We start from the raw sequence: 25,456 nt of genomic DNA on the forward strand, positions 1-25,456 counted from the left end.
GATGAAGAATGAGGAGATTACCCGGATGAAATCTCGAGAAGAATTTACTGACGTTAATCTTAGTAACTATGTTACATCACAGCAACTAAACAGTACCTGTCAGATACACAGAGAAAAAAATCATTCGCCTTGACCGGGATTCGGACCCGGATCCCCCGATTTCCGGTCGAGTGCTTTAGCCAGTTAAACTACCGAGGCGTCATTCTTCCCTGTGAATCTTTCGCACGATTGTGCATTGCGGGTGACTCCCGTAAAAGTTATCACCGCGGCTAGTCCCGGTATACTTTAAACTAGTACCTGTCAGCTCAAATCGTGTTCGAGGTTGGTATCCTTACCCCACACTGAATAATACCCAGCTATTATGAAAGCTGTATACCACATAAAAATGCATTTCTAACGCCAGCATCAGTTGAAAGCATGTCGTTCGAGTTATTCAAAGATGAGACACTCATCCTCAAAACATCAAAACAGCATCAAAACTAAATTGCAGCATTTCTGTCGATCACCATAACTGTCACCAACCACTGCCATATGTGTCTGTGTATACTCATAGAGATACTACCTGTGAGTAGTTCGAACAATGTGAATGATATAGATGACATCATAGAATCCGAACCCGAAAATTAGGACTAAATATCTCACTAAAACTTTATAATCACATTTTTTTACCAACATGAATTTAGTTTGAATACTCTGCAGGCTACCGCAAGTTTTTTTTTTTGTTTTTGGCAAGAAAAATGCAGCTATTGTTACAAAAGCATTCATATTGACAGCACAAATAGACTCATTGAAGGTAATAAGCGAATGATTGCAACATGATTCACCACCAAAACAAAATATTTTTTCTCAAAAGCAAACGTACCCCACGACTATCGACTAAAGGATTCTTTCATGTGAAGTTCGTTGACCTAATAGAGGAAAGATCGGCGATTGATACTCCTTATCTGTTATTCTCATCGCTCGAATAATGCCCCTTCCCAGTGCCCGAAGAGGCCTTCCGCCTTTGAACACGCAAGACTGCTTGGCTCTTCTTTTGCCAACAAACACCGAAGCTTCGGGAGATGTAAGTTGCGATCTTGATTAAAAGCAAGTTGGCCAGAGAAAAAAAAACTTCTGAACGGCTGAATCATTCGTCTCACAATTGTGATACTAATTGGCGTTTACCAGTTAAAAACTTGCTATGCTCCATCTAAAGGACATCAGGGAAATGAGCGAAGGAATTCGCTTGGGAATTGGTGAAATTGAGAACTGCAATTAACCAATCCTAAGATAGCAATGCTATGAATGAATAGAATAATTTAAAGGGAAAATATTTAGTAAAAGACCAATATAACCATCTAAACTATGCTTTGCCAAATTATTTCCTCATAGTCTAATTTGTATCTACTAGTATAGCAAAAATAAAAATCTAGCATTTTTTGTCTGCGGGCTCTAAGGAGGTATTTTATTTGATATTCATGAGTATATTCTATCAATATCCAAGATTAAAACCGGAAAACATATAAGTCCAATGTTACATCAATATGGTACCCTTCTAAACTATGCTTTGCTTATTATTTTCTCATAGTCAATTTTTTACTACCACTTCAGCAAAAAATAAAAATCTAGAATTTTTTATGTTGCCGTCGGTAACGGAATATAGTATATTTATTTAATAGTTATGAGCATTGTCTATCCATACTCAAGATAAAAAGCGGAATATATTAACTATTCATGAAAGACTAATGTGGCACCCTTCTAACTATACCTCGCTCCACAGCCTAATTATTTACAACTACTATAGCAAAAAGTCTGGTTTAATGTGTTTCCTGCGGTAGCTAAATTATTTTTATTTAATAGTCAAGAGCATAGTTTCTGAATAGCCAAGATAAGAAGCGGAATATGTTGAATTATTAATTTTACGATTTTCCACGTTAAGATTCCGCCGACTCGATGAGATAGCCCTGGTTATTCCCTAAGCCTCTAACCATTTCCGTGGATTTCATGCGGATGGAAGTGCACAGGCGCATTGCGGCATTGGAAGCGACCTACCTTTGCACAAAAGCCGAGCTGCCCCGGGAGGTAGACATTGACCTGAACCCCGCAAAGGCCGAGACGAGCCCGATAATTTCATTTCACGCGGAGAAAGCGCGAACTTTGCGAGTGCCAGGCTCCACAGGTAGGCCCGCCGAGGAGGGAAACGTGCCGGCGAACGGGGGCAGAAGGAAAAGCCTCACACTCGACGTCGAGTCTAGCCACCTGATGATCTCCCGCCAATGTGTTTGCTCATGGTACACGTGACCCCGAGCGTCGCGCGGCAACGACATAGTCGTACGCATTCACGAAAAACTTACGAGACTTTAATTGACGAAAAATCTTGTGATAAATTTTTAAAAACTTTGGAAATTACGTAATTTTGAATCGTACTAACTCCGTAAACATTGTAATTAGCCCATCGCACTAGAAAATAAAATAAAATTAAACAAATTCTAATGAAAATTCCAAAGATGTGCCGCGGCTAATTCTGACTTAAGGAAGAACTTCTAAATTTTCGAACTTTGGAAATTTCGAATCGTGGACTTTCTAACAGCCCATTTCAAGCATTTGAACCAATTCTATAATGAAATAAATTCAGATGAAAATTCCAAAGATCTGCCAAGTCGAGTCTTCCTTTGATATATCTCGAGGTCCGCAAAATATCCTTCAAGGGAAAAAAAAGTGCCCAGAAATGGTATTCGATAAAGCTATAACTTGAAAGTATAGCTGCGACTTTCTTCCCGGAATATCCAAGTTTGAGGCTAACCGCAGGTCTCCGACGACATAGCCTAAGCGCTTCGTCACCAGTGGGGGAAATCAATACCTGGCCTTGACCGAACACTTAAAATAGACATAGCGCCTATTTAGTCCGGGATGCAGCTCGAATTTCTTACCCCCAGCAAATGCCCTGAATTTGAAGTATGCGAATAGCAATCGATGAAATGACAATCTAAAAATCCCGATTTATTCTCTATATTCGTTCCGAGGCTAGCGAAACGTCACTACGATATTTTACTCAAAGAGGTAAACAGATATTAAGGATGGATCGATGCCATACCTACGTAATTCAATTTTATCGTGCCCTTGCATATATTTTGCCTTAAATTTCCCATTGCTATGACACTCACCACACTGTCCCAGACATGTTCTCAAATTTCCACGAAAACCGAATATAGTCGGAGGAAATATATATATATTTGAAAACACTCAGAATTTCATCTCTTTCAAATTTTTAAAATACCTCTTATGTGACCCAGTAGCTTACAAGTAGTAATTATTTCTGTCCCGGAATAATTTCTACAAAAAAGTTCCTCAACTTTCTTTCCCGTCAATCCTTGGGGAATCTGTCGGGCGCAAAGTCCGCAGAAGATATTCTACTCTTCATAATTTAGGCACATGCCAAAACTAAAAATCATGATTTCGCTGAGGTAAAATACTTATGACAAACTTTTCAGAGCAGAGCATTTGAAAATATTCAATATATGTATGAAAACCAGAGACATAGCTATTCTGAAGATTAAAGTACAATGCAGAAGTTTTGTTGCAGGATCTCTAATAATTATTGAACAGCTAATTCACCCACCTTTTATTGCTGGTATTATATTACAAGTACAAAAATATTAACTGCAGGGATAACAGGATACAACAACGTTTGCTGACGCTTTCACTGCGCATGTTTCGAATGTTACGGTTCATATTTTCCAAATTACGTGGAATCAAACTGTCATCAATGATATACGCCGCGACGCGACGCCTCCATAAGAAGAGTCGAGTGTTTTTTTCATGGTGACGATACGGAACCTCGGAAAGTAGTATTTTTTTAACTCGCTTCCCCCGTGCACGCAAGGTTACGGAGTCGCCATCTAAAGGAATGCATGAGCAAAGAATATTGAAATAAATAATGCAAGGTTTAAGACAGGGGAGAAGTCCCAAAAGTGAAAATAAAACGTCAATATAGGTTAGAATTATAATATTTCAGCCTTAATAATAGCAATAAAATTTCATTCATTTTCCACATGACATTTTCTTTAGGGCTTTCCCAGCACTCAAGAATAATATTTTTTTATTCTGAAGAGTATAATTTTTGTTTCCGGCGATCATTGTCACCCGCAGTAATGGCATCCCTTATCGTTAGGCAATTTACGTTAATACTACGGCACATACATACTTACATTATGACACTAGTAGTTCCTTATTAAACTTCACCTCAACTTGCAGTGAATTTTACAATAATTCATGCCCCCCTAATAATAAAAGGCCAAAAAAATGTGACAAAAGGTGAATAAACTGATGTATCAATAATGAATGAACCGTTATAAATAACCATAATATAGATTCATCACCGTCGACGATAATTATGGTTCAATACATAATTAAGATCCTCGCATTACTAATCCCCCACAAGAGTATTGATCAGCCCCAATTTAGAAAAGCTGGGCGGACAGAGGAATATATCAAGAGGAATTTTAGCACGAAATGGCACCAGCATCCAATGGAATGACATTCTTTTCAACTGCCACACAAGAGTGGCAGTTAGTCCAAGTGCCTACTTCGTAATTTCACCGCGACCACCTGCGCCAACCGCTTCCCCATCCCCATGACTACAGCGCCACTTCACCCTCAATGGCCACTCCGAGCGGCCGGAAATTAAATCACCAGAAATCTGCGTAACCGCCGTATCCATGGCTCGATAGCTATCCTCCCGGCGGCATCCTCTTTTGGCCAGTTAAATCAGACAAGGAGTAGGTATCCTCTTCTTTCCGGGCGGCGATACCCACTTTGGATACGTGTTACAAATCCTATTTCCTCTACGAACCACCGGAACTGATGATTAAATTATGTCTCAAGGCCACAACGAAATAATTTGCGCTGTAACTCAACTATCTTACTCATAGTAGAAATCGATATAACTTCGGAAATCGATGGAGGATCGTTTTTTTAAGAACGAAAAATGAAGATGTATTTAGCTTTGCACCCGTGCGCGTGACTGCGTACAAAGCCACTTGTACCTGCAGCGCTTTGAATTCGTCGTCGCCGATCAGCGACAAAATGAGGGTTTTTTCACTCCGACAGTGGCTTAGTAAGCACGACCCTCGCTACATGTGCCGCAGTGTGGACTTGTAACGTCAACATCTTGTCCGGTAAAACCCATCCCGAATTTCACTCTGAGAAAATGGCTTGGTGGTGTAACTGGCTGACACACCTGACCGGTAATCGGGAGATCCAGGTTTGAATCCCGTCTGAATCAAATATTTTTTCATGGCGAACTTCATCTGTTTATGTATTTAAGAGTTTTTTTAATCAATAATTTCTCACTTATTCACGGTAGAGAGTTTAGAACTTTTATGGAAAAAACATGTTTTCAAACTGTTTCCCCGGAATTAGCCAAAAACTACGTCTTACGTAAAAAAAAGATACCCTCAGAGCGTTGAACGTGGTTGTGAAGTAACTGAAACCTGAAAAATAATTTGCCTTCTCAAGGCTTCAGAGGAATGAAAATAATATGATGGAAACTGAAAAAGTTATGAAATTTAAGCTATTACCAGCATATCCATGTAAAAAAAATTTCAGAATTAAAATGGCACTTATCCACTGCCATTTATGAATTTAATGAAAACAATATTTTCGGTCGTAATAAATCGCAATACTGCCGCTACAATTCAAGCAATTTTATCGGTGGAATGAGCAAATTAGTGGCCCTCACTGTAATGGAAAGTTACACTTGACGGTTGGTCATGTGACTAAAGGGTTTTCAACGCTGGATGCATGGATGCGTAGAAATATAGTCCAGACGTTAAAGATAAAAATCAGGTGTAACTTCCGAATTCTTTAGAACTAAATCAATTGACTTAAAATTCTGTAGATAGATAGAGAATATGTCTAAAATCATAAGTGGCACAGCGATTATAGGGTGGTTTCCCATTATTTTTTTATTGCCTAAGTCGAAAGATTATTACTCCTGGAGTACGTATTTCACGCTTTTAGATTTTTAAATGACGATATCTATTTTTCGAGATTAAATAAAAAGTGAAAATTTTCAAGCGCACGAAAACGCGACGCCTAAGTATGAATGCCGGGAAAACTACGCGTGTCGTCGTTCTGGTTCCCGCTGCCGCAAGTGAGGTGACCTTGGGGCGAGGCTTTGAGCGCTGATACGACGCAGAATGCTAGCAGGTAGCAGATTACCTGCTAGCTGGTAGCGCTTGGCTTAAATAAGGATTATTAATACCTTATCAAACGAAGAAAACTTTCCGATATTAGCCAGTTTTAATAGGTGATTATTAAGACATGTTTCCCTGAGCTCTGTGCCTCATGCATACATTGGTAATCTCAGACGATGTAAAACTCCTATCTACTCGTATAGAAACTAGGTCCCTGTGACGTCACGTGGAGTGGCATCGTATGGGCGCCAATCTGGCTTTTTACAAATGAGGATAAAATTGACCCTTGCCATTCGTCTAAACCGGTACTTTAAAACCAAATAATTTGTATAATATGAATACACTAATGATGGGTAAGGAATCGCAATCAATGCCTTTCGTTTTTTTTGATGAAGGAAACTACCCTATTGTTGTCTCCACCCTGGTGATGGGTACTCCCCTTCTGGGGGTCTCGAAGCAATCTCAAAATGTGTGAGATTGAGTCGCTGACAGCTTTTGTTTTATTAAGTTCAAGGATAAATTTTTCAGACGTTAATAATCGCACTTCTTCGTACAAACTTTATTATTTAATGTCTATAAAAATCCAGAGTATTAAACCAAATTACGAAAACGCTAGATACCCAAGAAAAACCGTTTCTGGTAATGAAGGATTTGGTGCTTTCCCGGCGAATCTTTTTGATGAAGCTTCTCGGGGAATCAACCGGGTCAGGATGGACATTGCTGAAAATATTGTTTTCATTAAATTCATAAATGGCAGTGGATAATTGCCCTTTTAATTCTGTATTTTTTTACATGGACATGCTGGAAAAAGCTTAAATTTCATAACGGTTTCAGTTTCCACCAGGGCAGCAATGTCCATCCTGACCCGGCTGATTTCCCGAGAAGACTTCAACAACGTTTTCTGTTAATTTGAAAGTACATCCAAAAATGTTAGGAGATGAGTTACCTGGTATCAATGGGGTTCAAATATTCCTGAAGCCAACAAATGGATTTTCTGAAACTATAGCGAACAAGGAAATCCGTTGCGTCAAAGAAAACGGCAGCATCATTTTAGAAACTGGAAATAATCGCAAATAATCGCACAACGCACTAAATAATCGCTCTGATGAGGTCTTCTCGGGAAATTAGCCGGGTCAGGATGGACACTGCTGCCAACGTTTCGACGGCATTCCCTGCCATCGTCATCGCTCTTTCGCTTCCTCACTCCGAGCTTATCCCCACCAGACCCATCACGCTGATCTCCTCACCGAGTCCTCGGCGATGGCGGAAGTGCAGGTTCATCGAAGGAAGGGAATTGTGAGAGTTGGAGCAGAAGAAGTGCGAAAGAGTTTGTTGGCACGCTTCAAAAGCGGCGGCGACGGCGGCGGCAGCCACAAGGCAGGGCACGCGTGCCTCGTCGAGCGGATACATTTGCCTCCTCACCCCCGAGGACGCCGCCGTCGGCGAGACGAAAAGAAAAAGAGAATCGATATGGCCGCCGCCGCGCCGCGCCGTCCTCCAATTGGATTTCATGGCCGTTGGGCGTGATCCTGCATACACCTGCTGCAAAGTTATTCCCCCAAAAAGCATTCACCCCTCACACACAAACTCCGTGAGCTCCCCTTGCACAAGCGAAACAACATAACAGGCTCCTTCCATTTTTTTGCGCAACTAATCCACCCCTTCCATGCGATCTCACGGTAATTTCCCGCCATTTTTCCCTCCCAGCACGTCCCCAGGCACTCTTCCATCTTGCGCTGTTCACGCGGGCTTTCTAGCTTCGCTACGCTGGTTACCGGTGGTCGATAACCTGAAATCCACTCCGCTAAAAATGGGTGAAACCTGGATTCGCATTAAGTGAAGCTTCGAAATTTTTGTGCAGGTTTCCAGCCGTGAAAATTTCATGTGGTTTTAGCATCGTACAATCTCAGAGAAAATATGCACGACATCGCTCATCTGTTCTGCGCATGGGACCGTGATTTATAGGGCAAAATCCGAGATCATGTGATGGATCTGATTTTGATTTACTGACTACGACAATGGCGTTTGTTTTAATGCTGTTTATTTCGATTGTAAATTTCATTTCCACAAAATTGAATACTCATAATGAACGAGAAATGTCATGATTTTGATCAAATTTATTTATAGGTACTTACTTTGCTGTTTTCATTATCCATAAGAATACGTCATTTGGCATTTCAATGCTGGCCTCGGTTTTTGGATGTCTTGTAGCCATATTCTACGCAGTTTTACATATACCTTCCTTAACATACGCCTTTCTAATTATAGATGTTACTAAGCGACATAATTTGACCAAGATATTTTTTTGTATCATTTCCTGCGCGTTTGCTTCAAAACGTGGTGATGTCGATTATGGACAAGTGGTGTTTTTTAGATTTCAGTACTTTGTTTGGCACAATTTTCACGTGTCAATGGCACCATTTTTACCACTTTTATGATCCAATTTTGATAAAATTATATGCTTAATATTGCGTGAGCCTATCAATCTACGCCCTATACGTTGTAACTTTAAGTTTAGAGGCAAATATGGAACCTCGAAACTTTTTTGAGCGTGACGCCTAAATTTCAAAGAAACTTGAGAACTTTTTAAACGGTATTATTTTCAATGTTTCTAGGTCGTGCCATCAAAATTACTTCATTTACGTAGGCACCAAAAAGCGAAGAGTATCTCTTTCCATATATGAATGATTTTACACCTATAATCAGAATAAGGAAAAAATTATACTATAGGTTGAGTGATTACTGGCATTACTATGATCATTTGAGTTTGAGTGCAAGATTTTCCATCGGTAACTAGTCAAGAAAATTTTAATTTAATTTTGGAGCAGTTGTGGCATACTAAATACGCCTGAATTCCATCAATATATAAAATGGGAAGTAATTTATGGCTTTTTCGCATACCAGTTAGCATAAAAAATCTAATATTGGAAAAAACTTGCTTCACTTCCGTCGAAGCAAAATATCATTTTTTTATTTTTACATAATGACTAAAGAAATGGTAAAATTTAAGGACATATCCTGAATCAGCTATTCATTAATTCCCCCATGTTTTTAATTATTCAAATAAAATTGGCGTTGCCAACACTGGCTCCCTACATTTTGCATCAATGCATCCAAGAGACAGTATTCATTCGACGCGTACTATATGCTGGCCGAAATTTGACGCCCTAGTACAGCCACCCAGTCTGCGTATTCTAGCTCTAACCCCATTCCCACAAGGTACATGTATACTAAGTTAAATAAAGTGTGGGAGTGGGCTCTCTCTAGCTACATTTTAGCTAAAAGCCAGTGTTCTCCAAACAACCAACATTAGTGCAAAGCCCCTTGCTTGTCGCCGCTTCCTCTTGACATGATGCAAACCTTAAATCCCCACTCGCCACTCATTTCTCGCTTACTTTCTCTTCCGCATCCCAGGATCTTATTTTCCGCTCCTTTCACAGTATTTATTATCTCTTCGTAGTTGACAGATTTCATACGCGCTCGCAAAATCTTTGTCGCACAAACGTAGGCTAGAGATAGCTTACATCTTATAAAATGTTAGCTTTACTACCGTCAAATTCTGCCTTCTTAGCCTTCGTTTTGCATGGAATATGTAACGCTGAGATGAATTTTAAATGGAGACGTACGCTTCTACTAACATTTGAGGTAAAATATACAGGAAGAATGTATGAAAAACAGAGTAAAACCTCAGATGGACAAAAATTCTACGAAACATTCATTATTTTAAAATAAACTTTTGTCGCTTTTAAGCATAAATATTTTAAAAATATTTTAAAACATAAATATTTGTAAATATTTATGTTAAAATACTGTAGAAGGTATCAAAGTATATTGTAAAATAAATTTTACGTTTATCCACGAAGTGAAACCTGATGCTAAGAGATATATCCACGAAGCCTATTTCGTAAAAACAATAAAGTTACAGATACATCCCAAAAAGGAATTATTTGATATGTATTGTTTCCATGAATAGTTGCCATAGAAAAATGACCTTTTATCATTACATCATCATTTTTGTCCAAATCAATCACCTAACCTACTGTTATTTTCATATTTTCCACGTGTAGCATTTATTTTACTGGCTTATGATATCGTACTTACGACCACCGCTGTCAGTAGCTAATTTCAAATAACAACTGACACCGTGTAATGTCAGAGCGGAAAGACTATTTAAAGCAAATATTTTCAAATCAGTTGACTCCTAACCTCAAGCAATACTCTTATATTATTTACGTTTAGACTGACCCTAGTTTCTGACCCATCATCGCCAAATTAGTACTTTAAAAAAATCTGCGGACACCAAATTTCTCGAAATGACCCCATGTGTTCTTATACCGTTCTTCTTTAAAGTTTTTTTTTAATTGCAGTAAACATTTACATAAATACAATCACCTAATGAAAACTACTACCATTTCACATTAAGAAATTCATGCAGGGAAAAAACGCACGGGAGAGCAATATTATAAGTAAATTATTAATAATAATAATAAAATTATTAAATTAATATAGTAAGAGGAACATTTTTGAGATACTATGATAATAAGCAGACGATATTCACATTGTAAAATCATAAAAATGTCGTTTGTTATGTTTAAAATATGATTTAAAAACCACACAACAATCATGTTATGCAAACAGATCTGCTTATGAGTGAGACTACTTTTTCCCAGATCTCAAAAACATTACTAAATCATGCGTCGATGAATCAATTCCACAGATACCTAATCTGACACAGGAAAATATATCAACATGCTATTCAAGAAGCAAAGCACAAACATATTTTCATTTTTCGAGTAATCATACCATCCATCACTCAGACCTGCCAATTCCAGCACGCCAGATTTCGCTTTTAACGAGTCAAAGCGATTTTAAAACACTGTGGAACTTTTGCAACTAGTGATTGAGTAATTTCGCGTAGTGCTCTATGCGTCCGTGATCAGTGTGTCAACTTCTACAGCTACATTCTTTTCATCCGAATATTTGTCAGAAGCCCCTTAAATATGTGAAAGAAGCGATTTCCGTACCAGTAGTTAGTACGGCAAACAAAAAAAGTGGCAGGGTTAATCCAAGTTTCAAGAGCCATGCGAAAATATTGAAATTAAGGCCATTATTGAATTCTGTATTGTAACTTTTTTAACTCGAAAGAGAAATTGCTATCAAAATTGTTTCACCGGGCAGTATGCAAAAAATTTGAAGCTTTTTTTATAGATTTTCAGAAAATATATCATGCATTTAATCATTTATGAATTTAATCTAAACGGTCAAAACCTTAAGTCAGAAACGATGAGAAGAGGGCGAATAGCCAATACCATCTTCAGTCAACATGTTTGCCATCATATGTATCACGTGACGTAGGAATTAAAAACATCGACGAGCTCGGAAAGGCAAATTAAGCACATCTGAAAATTAAATATATTATATTCAAACATTTTTAACTTAACTCGCCAATAAAAGGTCACTGAGAATTCCTTGAATTACTTTTCTTGACTTCCGATTGCACAGCAATGGTGCACCATTTCGTACATCAAACGCATGTCACATGGCACAGTACCATGTTACCATTGAGACGCTCAAAGTATTGTGGGACCAAGGTAGTGACGTCACACACATTCTAGTTATCATTACTATAACGCCAGAACCCAATCAGCGAATGCAGCGCCAAATTCAGGGCCGAGGGCTATCCAGATGTATACAGTGCGGCGACATTTTCTTCGAACGGGATGAAAAAAATGTGGAGTTTTCTTCTTGGGATTTTAATAAAAAGACTGGTCTAAGGCCGCATCACTTGTGTAATATTAATTAGGTACTCCTAAAGGCTGTACTCATGAAGTACACAAGAAACCGAACACTAAAGTAATGCATACGACTCAATCTCATTGTTGATGAAATGGTACATCATTGAATACGAAGGTGAATCGAGGATGATCGTATTTAGGTTTTATTAACATATCCTAACTTCGGATTTCTAAGGTCAATTATTAAGAATTACGAAATCATTGAGTATTTATGTTTTCTTAAGTTGTCCTAAATTAGGATTTCTAAGGCTAATTATTAAAAATTACGAATTCGCATGCCATCTAAGATGTTTCGACTATCGATCCAGCCCTGTTCACTGTGGCCGCAGAGTGGTTCTACATCGTAGTTTAGGCCCTGACGCTCTATTTGCATGCGAAATATTCGATGCTTAAAATAAACGACGTGCAGATACTATAAACAGGAAAAGATAACGTTTGAGGGCCGATGCGCAGTAAATGGGCCATGAAGACCTGCCGACGCAGATGAGCTGAAATAAAGAAAAGGCGGAGAAAATTATAAATTGACGGTTTTCGAGTTAGGAACTTGAAAAATTGCAAAAGAACTCTAAGAGGTTGGCTGAATTTTAATTGCTACACATATTTTACGTAAAATATATGATACGAATAATCCGCATACAATATAATCCTCATAATGAATACGGGCATGCAAATATGACGAAGTTTCCTAAAGAACGACGGTTTTAAGTTTTCTCAGAAAATAATATATAGCTGTAGCTGGTGACGTTATTGGAATATTTTTCTGGAGTGAATAATAAATATCATAAATGAGAACCCTAAAATCCAAGGGATACCAGAGCTTCTTTTATTTTATGGATAAGTGTAGGTAATGGCTGGTGGGCAACACATTATTATTATGACAAAGAGATGCAAGTATATCACCGAATCTTTATCTCTAAAATTATAAAAATTGCACTTGTTCCCCTTTGCTTCTAGGGTTCTTATTCAACTGTAATACTCTTACTTTACTGTGGCTTAGGTATGAATATTTTTAGCTGACCTTAGGGCCCTTGCGTCACAAAAGGGCAAACGTTAATTGTACGCAATTCTTCGCAAACAAAATCGCATAAAACATTGTTTACAAATATGACTAACGAGTCATTTATAAAGGGATTACTTGAAATACTGCGAAGGCATATCCGTAGGAATAATGTTTAAAATCCACTTGCGACGCCGAAAGTTACGCCGTCGCAACTGTAAGCCGCTCGTTAGTAGAAAACATTCGGATAAGGTATCACTAAATTGCTTCACAACCTAACTAAGCGAGACCTTTTATATACGCGAACGCATAATGTCACATAATTTTCGCACACAAGAGAACGTAAGTCAGTTAAGATCGCCGTTTTAAAGATTAGGTAGACTTTTTAGAGTGGACACCCCCTGCCATATTTCTTTTTTTATTCTCCAACCTTTCCGCAGTCTCATTTTCAACCATATCCCTCACCCCACCCACCACCCACACCTCCTCCTCACTCCCTACCCTTCCCCCCTCTCTCCATTCCCATCTCACCCCGGGGTCGCCGCGTAACTAATATTTTCCTCGAAATTTTTGCATATTTGAGTGAACAAACTAGAAATAATAAGGTCATTCGAAAGCGTTCCAGGATTCCGATAACTGGCCGTGCCGTAAATGGTTTTATCTCCGCCCGCTGTAACGGCTATGCAAGGTTTTTTTTTAACATTTTTGCTGTCGCGTTAAAGCGGATGGGCTAGATTAAAGAGGAAGAATCGCCGTAGAACGTGCCACGAACTTATACGAAACGACACGGGCTGATAAGCAAAATAGACAAGTCTCTAAAATAAGTTTTCCCGCGTTGTAGCCATTACTTTTGGAAATCCTTTGAAGGCAGAAACATAGCAACCAATTATATTAAACGAGCCAAAATGAACTGCAACAATAATAATAGTTACATGAGAAAGCCTTTTAATGAGAAAGAGAAATGAATGCGATGCCACTTTTAGCCAAGAAAATATTGTTGAATCGCTTTCTGCACGACATTTTTAAATTATTAATCAAAATTACGGCACGTGAAGGAAATATTTTTGCGAAAATATAATGCCCTTCCAGAAACTTCACAGTAAGATGCAATCTACTCCACCCAAAGCGGCGGATAACATTATGGCCACATCGCAAGTTTAAATGCTACCCTAACATTAAGCATAACAAGCTACTGAGAGACAGAAATGCATTAAGGCCTTACTTGACCTTTACATCTACAGTTAGGATTAGCTCGAATATATGTATAGAACTACTATTATCGTGGAGTGAACAGAACAGGCTATCTTGGGCTAAAGACTCGGAGGCCGCGCAGTAGGCTTAGATTGCATGAGTATTTGACAATATATATTTATACATTTGACATTTATAGCGATACGGTGACCATCGTATTATAACCCCACTTTATTTCCAGATCTTACAGATAGGATAAACTAAGAGAGATATTTTTCGAACGAATAGGTATGGGAATTCGATTATCCTCCGAACAATCAAGGACTAAATGCTAGTCGGAATTTTGTTGGATAATTTCCATTTTATTTTTTTGCAGCTGGTGTTCCAACACGCTTGCTGAGGCGGCTTGCAGGGTAGTATGTAGATGTAGATGTTATGAAGAGCGTAACATCGATAAATCTCTGAGTCATCGGGACTTCATTCTCAATGAACGTTACGCGTTGCCTTCTAATGGAACCGTAAATGGGCACCCATTCAAAAGGGCCCAGCATTGCAACCGCGTGCATGCAGATATCTTCAGTGGAATCACGAAAGCTACTAGGGGGGTGGTGCTTTTTGGGGGCACTTCGGTACTGTACTCTGTCCATCGAAGGGACCGTCAAGTCGTGTTTCCTCGGCAAGTTTTCCGTTAAGTTGACGCATCACTCCCGTTCAATCGGACTTTCTTTTTGTTATTTATTGATCGGGTTGCTAGGGTATCTCCCCCTGTTGATTCCCTTCTCTCAATGGCTTAAAAGACATAACCTGTCCTTTTAAGCATCCATTTCATATCATGTGTCCATAAAAACCTGATGGTTGACCACACATATGTCACATCTCATGGGAAACGGTTGGGAAGAAAATCATAAAAATTAATAAATATTTCTCTCGTCCAACAATTTGATCATAGCAATCAAATTAACGGTAAAAATAAACATATTCATCGTCCCACTCCTTAAACACCTAAACAGAAGTCCACAACCGGAGAGATTCCAGAAAAATTACCTCCTGGAAAAATAAAACTAAATCACACACAAAAAAAGGCCAAAAAGTATAAGTTACGGAAGTGAGGACTGCAACTAACACCGGAAACCGTAGCCATGCTTTCGATTAAAATCCACGATATTTTAATATAAAACAAATATAAAATCAATCTGTGATCTAATGGAAAGAAATAGAAACTTCCTTGACCTCATTTCACGACAATCTATCATCGTCATTCCACCTACGCAGTCCAGATTCAAAAGGTAGTACCTTCATAGGATCGCAGAAGGATGGATAAACTCCCGCAGCAAAGAATCTTAATATTCAAAAGCGCAACTAGAATTCAAAGGGGAAAATGTAGGCCACAATAAGAAAGGTTACTCAAGAGATGAGGGGGAAACGCGAAAAATTGATTTTTCTAAGGACTAGGATTTCTCTGCGGTCGCGTTGTAGGAGGCAGCGAGAACCCAGCATGAAGCGCCTACACGTTTGTTCATGCTTAAAGGGCATATGAACATGAATATCAAGACTGAAGGACTGCTCCACAATGACGCGAGGGATTTTCTTGGAATGCTTGAAGGCCATGGTTGGCGTAACCGTGATTTTCTTTGAGACAGAACGTCGCCCACATCTTCACTCCACATGAATCTTTGCTTTCTACGTCTACATAACGCTACTCAAGAGTGTTGATAATGGACTAAATTTTCACCAACAGTCCCTACTCAAGGAAAAGGAGGCAATGTTTTACATTTAAGCTCTTAAACTTTGTGAAATATTAATGTATAATACTGAGCTGCATACCAACGATGTTAACAACAAGAAATTAGCGGCGCGAATCGATATACTGATACATTCGGCATATTTTCCCGATGTTTTGATTTTAAAGTCGATATACCGGAATATTCGGTGCCATTTACTAAATGCTAGTACTTCTAATATGCTTTAGGAGAAATGGCATATATTTTTCCATCCCCATATTTCTATGACAGGATCGCACTTACAACTTAGATTTGATGTCACTAACACCCTGAATATTATAAAAATTAATGTTCGTAAAATTAACGCTCGCCGTTTAGTGTCGCAAGGGTGCCCAAACTCATTGTCAGTGAAAACTCTTTATACCTATAAGCTCCAATAAAGAGAAAAAATGTTAGTAATAAACATTTCCATCAAATCAGTCGGGGGCAAATGGATTTTTTTCATCAATTCATAACTGAAACAAATGCGATTTTCAATTCCAAACGTATTGAGACCTTGTTGCTCCTCAGCAGTGCTTCTTATTTTGTATTATTTGTGTTTTATCTTCTTTGTTTTTTTATAAAACCCAATGTAAAGATCTTAGTGCTGTTTTTTGTGTTACATAAATAAATAAATACAGGCAAATAATTTTTCACGTGGTAAAAATTTTCTCAAGGCATATGTAGTAAGGTCCTCTCTATCTGCTTCCACTACAATTGTTAAATTATCAAGCGATGGCTGCTGTATCCTATTCATCTACCCTTCAGGAGCAGTTTCCAAAGCTGAACACTTGATTTTCACCTGAGGGATAGAATACATTGTCTCTTATTCACAGATATGGTCTATTAAGAAGCATACAATTAAAATGATCAGCACAGATCAAAAAATTAGTTTTGAAAATTCGCATTTCTTTTAGGCCGTTTTCCAATCCACGTAGTATGCACTCATTCCCTTGTTCCCTTTCTCCCTTGCACCCTGCTCCCTTACTAATGCTCTACTGGCGACATAAAGTGTGAACGGAAATAATGCGAACTATTGTCAGTAACGAACATAGAGCATCTGGAGAGGGCGTTAGCTGAAAAAAGTGAAGCCAGCAGAAACCTGTTTACCCGATGCGCTTTTGCTCGTCCGCCATGTTCCTTTACCCCACTCGCTCGTTTTCCCATAAAGGTACGTGTTAAGGAAATCACCTAATTTTCAGTATACCGAGGCTGCTGAAGCATTCTGAAGGTATGCTGATATTCTAGAATTCATCTTAATACTGGTATATTAATATCTCCGTTAAAAATTGAGTATTTAGCCTTGAAAACGACATGTTTATTCAACCTTCGCAGATGGTTTGCTGCGCGGCTTACGGGTGCATCAATTGCCCTGGTAAAAAGATACCTGGACTCACATTCCACCGGTAAGTTGCAAAATAGTCAATTATTAGTAATATGTTTATCATTTGCTTGAAGTGCATGGTCAACCTTGTTAATTGTCTATGTATGTGCCGCGTGCAGCAGGTGGACTCATGTGCGGCAGTGTACTGGTTATTTGTTACTTATCCTTATCAGTGCTAAAATTGTATTATACTATGTTGAATTTTGTCATGAGTGATAATGCTTATCGTAATGAAGTAAGATATTTTAAAAAATAACCGTTCTTTTTCGGAACTCTTTTCATCCCTGCGTACCATCGCTGGTGAACATTTTTGTGTATTGACGTAATGGTACAAAAATGTTTGTGCCAATTCGCGGTACAAGTTGTGCGATGAGAGTGAATTTCGTGCTTCATTGAACTTTTGGTGTTCAGATATTAGGTATATTAAGAGCGGATATACGCATGGCACTCTTAGCCACCGAAATTCGACATTCGAAATCATAACACATGTTCACGGATTTGTGTTTCTCAACCAAGCATTGGCAAATTAATGTTGTTTTCTAAAAATTGTGGAAATTAGATCTAAAATGCAAAATTGTTAAGTTATTATACTGGCCTTACAATTGCGTCTCATGTTTTGAAAGGAATGCTTAGCAATATTTCAAGTATCGACCGAAAAGTTATTATCATCATTAGCGATGACCAGTAACAGCACTTACTCAGCAAAAAAAAAAAGAACACGAACTTCTTCCTCTGTTGATGGGTTGATATACAACTTAATTGATCTTATTTAGAAATAAAATGCTCAGTTATAAAAATATTGTAGTAAAAGCATAAGTTGATATGTATTAATGAACCACTTTACGTGCCCAGAGTGTTTTTTCTTGTTTCATAGCCTATTCATGTCACATAATCTCTTAGAAAGTGGAGGGAACATGTTCTAATTAGTTTTTGCTGAGTTACAGCAATCTCTGGTTAATATCATTTTTCATTTAGCTCTTGTTCATCTTTTTTTGCTCGTAGGTGTTGTTTATATTTGTTTTTGTGATTACAACTTTGCTGAAGCAACAGCTCCTTTAGCTATGCTATGATCAAGTTGGTGCCTCTTTCATTTTTTTCAAGTTAGTGCCCCTTTCATTGCTTCTTTGTGAATGTGTTCATCATGATCAATCATGTGTTCGTCTGTTTTGCAATTTGAAAAAAAAAGTAATTACCCTGTATAAGGCGATGAAAGTTTGTGGCACATATGGTGGTTTCCTACTAACTACTAGCCCAGAACTAATGATCTATCAATGAATTTCCCCCTTTGACTCTACATATCTGTCTTTCGTTACAATTTTCGCTTCAATTTTAATCAATGTGAATAACACTCATTAAGGTTACGATGCAATAAACAATCTATTTTAGGCTATATGTACACTATAATTATAGGTGCACACATATGTCACACCACTACAATACATAGCAAACAAAAGTATGCACCTATTTTGTACCACACATGTGCACCATAATGTCAAGTTACTCAAATACTAGCTTGCAAAAATTCTATTCATTACTTTCATTGTTTTGGCATTAAAGGGTGACAAAAATATTGCCAATTTTAGACAACATTAAATGGAACAGGATTATTTTGTATATGTGTAGTAAATTGTTCCCAATTTGATAAGGACCAACTCTGTTTACCACCAGTGTGGAAGTGCGGTGGCCTAGTGGATAGACCATTGGGCTACTGCTTGAAGCGTGACACCTTTTGACACATCCAACAGAAATTCTTGCATTTTGTGGTGGTCAAAGAAAGTAATCAGCCCTCCTATTCTGAATATCTTGCATTCAATCACTTCTTTAATTAGCGACGAATTTCAAACGAACTCGAAATTGAAATTTCTCATTCATTGTTCTCCTGATGAAGTAGAAACTTAATTTTTCATAAACATCTAGAGGTTTATCTTGATTGGTGATGCTAAGCATTTGATATATCACACAGATTATGCCCATTGAAATTGTCAAATAATTCCTATTTAGGTGTAATATAGCTAAAGAATTTATACATATTTATAATTGCAGGTTCAGCTAATCCAGTAGCCGATGTAATTGAGGGTGTATGAGCGTACAAAAATTGGAAATAATCCCGCAGGTGTGGTGGCCTTCATCATGTATTCATAATTCTCTTGCCAATCTGAATATATCTTAATAGAATGTTACATCATGTCTGCCTGAGATTTATTGTTAATTTGGTTACTTTGCATTAATTGTATAAATAATCAGTTTCAATAGCATTGTTTAATCATTCTGGAAATCTGAAAATGTAACATTTGATGGGTGTGTACATTATATAAGTTGGAAAATGGGAATTGTTTTCTTTTTTAATACCTCCTTCAACGATTCCATTTAACACAGCTGTTACCCACTGTGCATGTTCGTCTGATTTCGGGGAAGGAAAATAATTTATAATTTGTCAGCACTTGAAATTCATCAGACCCATCCTCAATTTCTGAAGACAGTATTGTTTTCATGGCAGTTTACTCGGAATTGTAAGCGAAATCTCTTTCGACCTTGTCTCATAGATGATATTTTACTTTCCTAATGCTCAAATTTTTCCTTTGATGAGGAAGCCCTTTTGATTAAATGACTATGAGGTTATTAACAGTAGTTTCGGAAATGATTTACACTGTGTAACACTTAGATATTGAAGTTACATATCCGAAAAAAATTTCCGGCGATAAGAATCGAAGCTCGACTTCGCTGTGTTTAAAATTTTCTCATCAGTACTTTTTGTAGAGCATTCATAAGTAATGGTAGGCATGATTCCCGATGTAATGTTTTAAGTCTTGCTAAACCATATTATTTTCCTAGAGTCACGATTTATGTATATTTTTGACGGATTATTAGCCAAATAAAATCTTGTAGTGCACGCAATAGCAATTAAACGTGATTATTATCGTAGCATTCAGTGTCCTCCCATTCCTCTCTCGTCCATTTATCCTTTTTTATTTACTTTCATAATTGAATTTGGTTTGAAACATTCTATTGTAAATATCAGAAGTTATATTCTTTAAGGGTTCACATGAATTCATCAGATATTTTTCAGCTTACAGCCGAAAATTAGTTGCTATTGTCGCAAGTGGCTTGTCGTGCGTCATATTTTTAATTTGCCGCACCGTGGTTGAATCGTCTATTTCATCCAAAAGATGCATTTTTTCCGGTTTTATATTCAACAAATAATCTTCGCTCATCGGTGGGAACGGCATTTTCCGGCTGTCAGTAGGGAAAATATTGAGTTTCCTTTGACGAATATGCCATAAGGAACCATGTATTTCTGCTTCACCCGGGGTAAAGGAATATGGCGGACGGGCTGAAATGCCACGCCCCCCTGGCTTCACTTTCCTACCGTGGGAGGGGTAGCTAACGCCCTCTCCAGATGCTCTATGGTAACGAAATGTGACGCGCGGGGTAGTGTTAGGACATCTGGTGGTTGATTTAAGAATCAATTTCACTTATATTTTTGAATGTGAAGAGCCGATATAATAGTACAAAAAAGAGCTCACATAATAAACACAAAATTACTTAAAACTCCCGTTTAAGATTTCTGAGTTTTCCATTGCCACCATTTTTACGTCCACTTCCTACGAGGGCACGTTAACGAGGGAGCATCCGCGTTCCCTTGTTCAATTACCCTTCATTCCCTTGCGCCCTCGCCAATTGGATCCACCCTTGCTGTCGTCACATCCGTAAGTTGACGATCGAAAAGTGCACGAAGGGTGAATAATAGGGTAGTTTCCTTCATCAAAGAAAACGAAAGTCATTGATTGCGATTCGTTACCCACCATTACTGTATTCATAATATACAAATTATTTCGTTTTAGGAATACCGGTTTAGACGAATGGCAAAGGTCCATTTTTATCCTCATTTGAAAAGGGCCAGATAGGCGCCCATGCGATGCCACTCCACGTGACGTCACAGGGACCTAGTTTCTATACGAGTAGATAGGAGTTTTACATCGTCGGAGGTTACCAATGCATGCATGAGGCGCAGAGCTCAGGGAAACATGTCTTAATAATCACCTATTAAAACGGGCTAAGATCGGAAAGTTTTCTTCATTTGATAAGGTATTAATAATCCTTATTTAAGCCAAGCGCTACCAGCCAGCACGGTACTCAGCTACCCGCTAGCAGCCTGCGTCGTATCAGCGCTCAACTCGCCTCAAGGTCACCTCACAGGGCGGCAGCGGGAACCAGAAATACGTCACACGGAGAGATTTCCCGGCATTCATACTTACGCGTCGCGTTTTCGCGCGCTAGAAAATTTTCACTTCTCATTTAATCGCGAAAAATAGATATCGTCGTTTAAAAATCTAAAAGCGTGAAATACGTACTCCAGGAGTAATAATCTTTCGATTTAGGCAATAAAAAATAATAGGAAACCACCCTATTGCGAATTGGAAAACGGCCTTAGATTTCGTTCACTATATCTGTCAATAAAGTTGTCTCATGCCTACAAAAAAACGTTATCATCCCCTCATTTGCAAATTACAATAACCGATTATATTGAAAATACATAAACGATGCCCAGTACACCGGGGATTTTTTTAACAATATTCTCATCGGTCAATCGATCCAACTTTAACATATTGTACTCCGATATTTTACTTTATTCTTATACATCGCACACCCCTAAATTTAACCTATCAACTTGTCAGCTACGTCACCTTTATTTCAAATAAACTATTTTATTTCAATATGGACGCTAAATATTTCCACAAAGTGAAGCCTGACACACTTTTATAAGTGCACTTCCCTTATAGTATAGCCAATTTTCTGTAGCGATTACTGTCAAAAGGTCGAATCGTTAACTTCATGAAAAGAGCACTACCTACAAAAATTTAGTAGAGTCATTGCGGATTTCACAGTTCATGTAATTTTGACGAGGACAAAATAGGTTTATAAATCTCTTAGGAATAGCAATTTCATATAAAACCTCATGTTAAATAAATCATAATATCCCGATCAACTCAATTCATAATTCACGAGGAAAAACAATACAACTATAATCCAAAAAACAATATTATTAATTATTTAAGCCCTTTAGCTTCATATTCATGATTGGATTCACATTTATCATAAAAACAATAATAATACAGGCAAAGGCAGCGTTTCTAATCAATCTTTTGAGGCTTCATCAGGCGCTTCATTTTTTAATTTAATTTCATTGCCTTTATTTTGCATATACAAACTTGGTCCTTCTAAGCCATATGGCTTGTCAGAAGGTTCCAGTTATTCAATACAACACGTGGCACATTGAGAGCATAGCATTTATATTACAAGTTTCAACTTCAACTTTAGGGGCTTTTAAACAAAACTATGATGATATAATATATATTGTACATTTCAGATTAAAATAAAGAAATTGCAAGTTTACAATATCACTTATTAACCAATATTTCACTTTTCTTTTAATGTCGGCCAAAGATTTGAGATTACATAAAGCCTTTAGCATACAATTAAAGGTATGAGGTACAACATACTTCAGCAACCTGTTACCGTACATGTTATTATAAAGATAAGTTTTCAACAAAGGATTGTTGCGTTTGTCCATAGAATGTGTATTATTACATTTAATTTTGCGCTCGTTTTTGAAGTAGTTCTCTATAATAATGAGCCAATTCAGCATTTTATTCACAATAAATAACAACGTATTTCTTGTGAATAAAAATTTTAAATAAAAACTTCGTAGATTTAACATATACACATCAGTGGAGGGAGGCTATGTGAAGGGAACACAACTTTCAAACAACCTTCCCCAATCTTTTGTCTCTAAACTTCCGCCCCCACAGACCAAGGGTACTTAACAGTTTGTATTTCCTGATTCTGTGCCATAAATTTTCACACTACGATGAGACCGGTCGCCCATAGTTATACGCACATGTTAATTCAACAAAGATTTTTATTTAAAATGAAACATTTATGCTTGAAAAAAGTGACTCCTCGTGCATACATTCTCTTTGCCTACGATTCCTTATCCTTTTTCCCTGGGACTATAAAAATATTTTCATGAGACTGACACAAGATATATGACGGCCCTCATAATTTCTTGAAATATAACCCAACCATGTCTCTCTGCTTCTAATATTTCACCTGAAGACAGTTCTATTTCGCATGCATCATTGTGCTTCTAGTTCGCAGGAGACTCCACCGCAATAATCAACAGGCTTTCCTGAGAATCACCTCCCGAGCGAGAGGGAAAAAAATATCCGTACCGGGAAGGGTTGACTACTCCCAAACAAGATACCACCCAAACAGTTCAACGTCAATTGGAAAGAGTGAATGCGAATTTAAAAGATAGATTTTAGGGGAAGTTTAAATGATTCATACAACGTTCTTTTTCACCAAAATAAAGCATAGAGAAAATTAATCAATAAAAATTCATTAGTAAAATCTCTTCTGCATAAACTTAAGCTACACTTGATTCATCAAGAACTGCTTAGGGCGAGCAGATAGAATTATTTACCTTTTAAACGAATTAGGGCAGGATGCTATAGAGACTCGAAGGTTATGCACGGGGCTAACAAGATACTAGCTAAGATTTCTTGGTCTTTTAAGCACAGATATCTTTTGGAACGACTCGGCAAACTTCATCTTGAGATATCACATAGATTCTGGGTCGGACATAAATGATAAAATAAGAGAGAGACTTCACCCAACTGGTATATATAGGAATTAATTTTTCCTCCGATCGATGAAGTATACATAAATCCTTAGTGGGACACGGTAATATCTCCAAAGCGCACTTTTTTATGATGTAATTTCATTTTTTTCACAACGGCTGTTGTTCTACCACACGCTCATAGAGGTGGCTTGCGGAGAAGTATGCAGATGATAATGAATATCCATTAAAATTATGACTGGCCAAAAGTGTCGCTGAACCCTTCTTGGGTTACACAGTGTAATATACACTGGGTCAGAGACAACACTGGATCAGATAAATATAAAATGAAAATGTGCGCATGATTTTGAGAGAATATTACTGAGATTTTAATAATTAATTCAACACACTTTTTCCCTCATGGGAGCTCAATGATAATTTATAAATTGTATTTAATTATTAAAATACTTTTCATTAAATCAATTGAAAATTTAAGAAGCGTGGAGTGGTGAGCAGGGCCGTCCAAAAAGGGGAGGTTTTCATGGCGAAAGTGCGCCTTAGAAACAACTTGATTGGGGATAAATCATTTAGGGGTCTTCTACAATGTTTTTTTTATATTTTGGGGTCGGAATAGTTGTTTTTAGGGGAGAATGACCCATGAGAATTGGGCAACTTTGATGGCAAGAATAAACAATCTCCACATAGCACACAATAATCACTACACAAAAATTGGCCACATGAAAACTATCGCCAAGGGACAAGAGGATGGTAAGAACAGAAAAGGAAGATCCAGGATAAAATGCATCTTCTATATTATTTCTACTGTATAGATATCTTTTTCTCAACTTACACGCAACCAAACTCTACAAATGAGGTACCAAAATGCACAGAATTTATCAGAGAACATGCGACGGCATATCTTACTTCCTAAATATTGCTATTGTTTCCTAAAATTGGTTTTTAAATAATTAAAAAAAAAATTAAAAAAAAACAAAATCCGGTAAATATTCCTGACGTTAACGGCGCAAAAACTGATACATTTGTTCATTTGCAACAATATCTCACATTCTTTAAATAACTTTTATCAAAATGCGGCTGATTCCACATTCAAGTCTCCTGTTGATACGTAAGTATGAGTCATCATGTGCGTTTAACAGAGGATAGTGTAATTACTTCCAATGTTGTGTTTAAAGAAGTCCTCTGACCTCAATTTGTACATGAACAATCCAATTAAATTTGTACATAAGACCCTGCCTTTTTTTTCTACATTTTAAAATTAGAAACGCGCCTATCCCTCTGTGGACCTGCATTGAAAAGAGTGGGGGAAGCCCGATGGGAGCGGACACAGCACGCTCATTGCACATAAAATAGAAAAGAAAGAAATGATTCGGTGTAGAACATTTCGTCCGATAGGAGACTCGCGTGGAGAACTGCGTCAAACAAATCTTAGGATTGATGCCCACAGATGATGATGAAATGCACCAAACGTTTATTTTGAAAATTAAACCGAAAACGTCCCTTGGGAAAACTCTAC

At 37.8% G+C, this 25,456-nt stretch overlaps 1 long non-coding RNA gene across 2 annotated transcripts; it reads left to right on the forward strand.

Annotated features, from left to right (window-relative positions):
• Positions 1-16,972: 16,972 nt before the first annotated feature.
• LOC124165488 lies at positions 16,973-19,387 on the forward strand. Of its 2 annotated transcripts, XR_006866243.1 has the most exons (3): positions 16,973-17,150; positions 17,255-17,325; positions 19,347-19,387. It is a non-coding gene; the product is annotated as an uncharacterized LOC124165488 (long non-coding RNA). The 2 variants fall into 2 exon arrangements; XR_006866244.1 differs by having other exon boundaries at positions 16,973-17,325.
• Positions 19,388-25,456: the final 6,069 nt, after the last annotated feature.

Source organism: Ischnura elegans, chromosome 9, assembly GCF_921293095.1.
Source record: "Ischnura elegans chromosome 9, ioIscEleg1.1, whole genome shotgun sequence".
NCBI classification, from domain to species: Eukaryota; Metazoa; Arthropoda; class Insecta; order Odonata; family Coenagrionidae; genus Ischnura; species Ischnura elegans.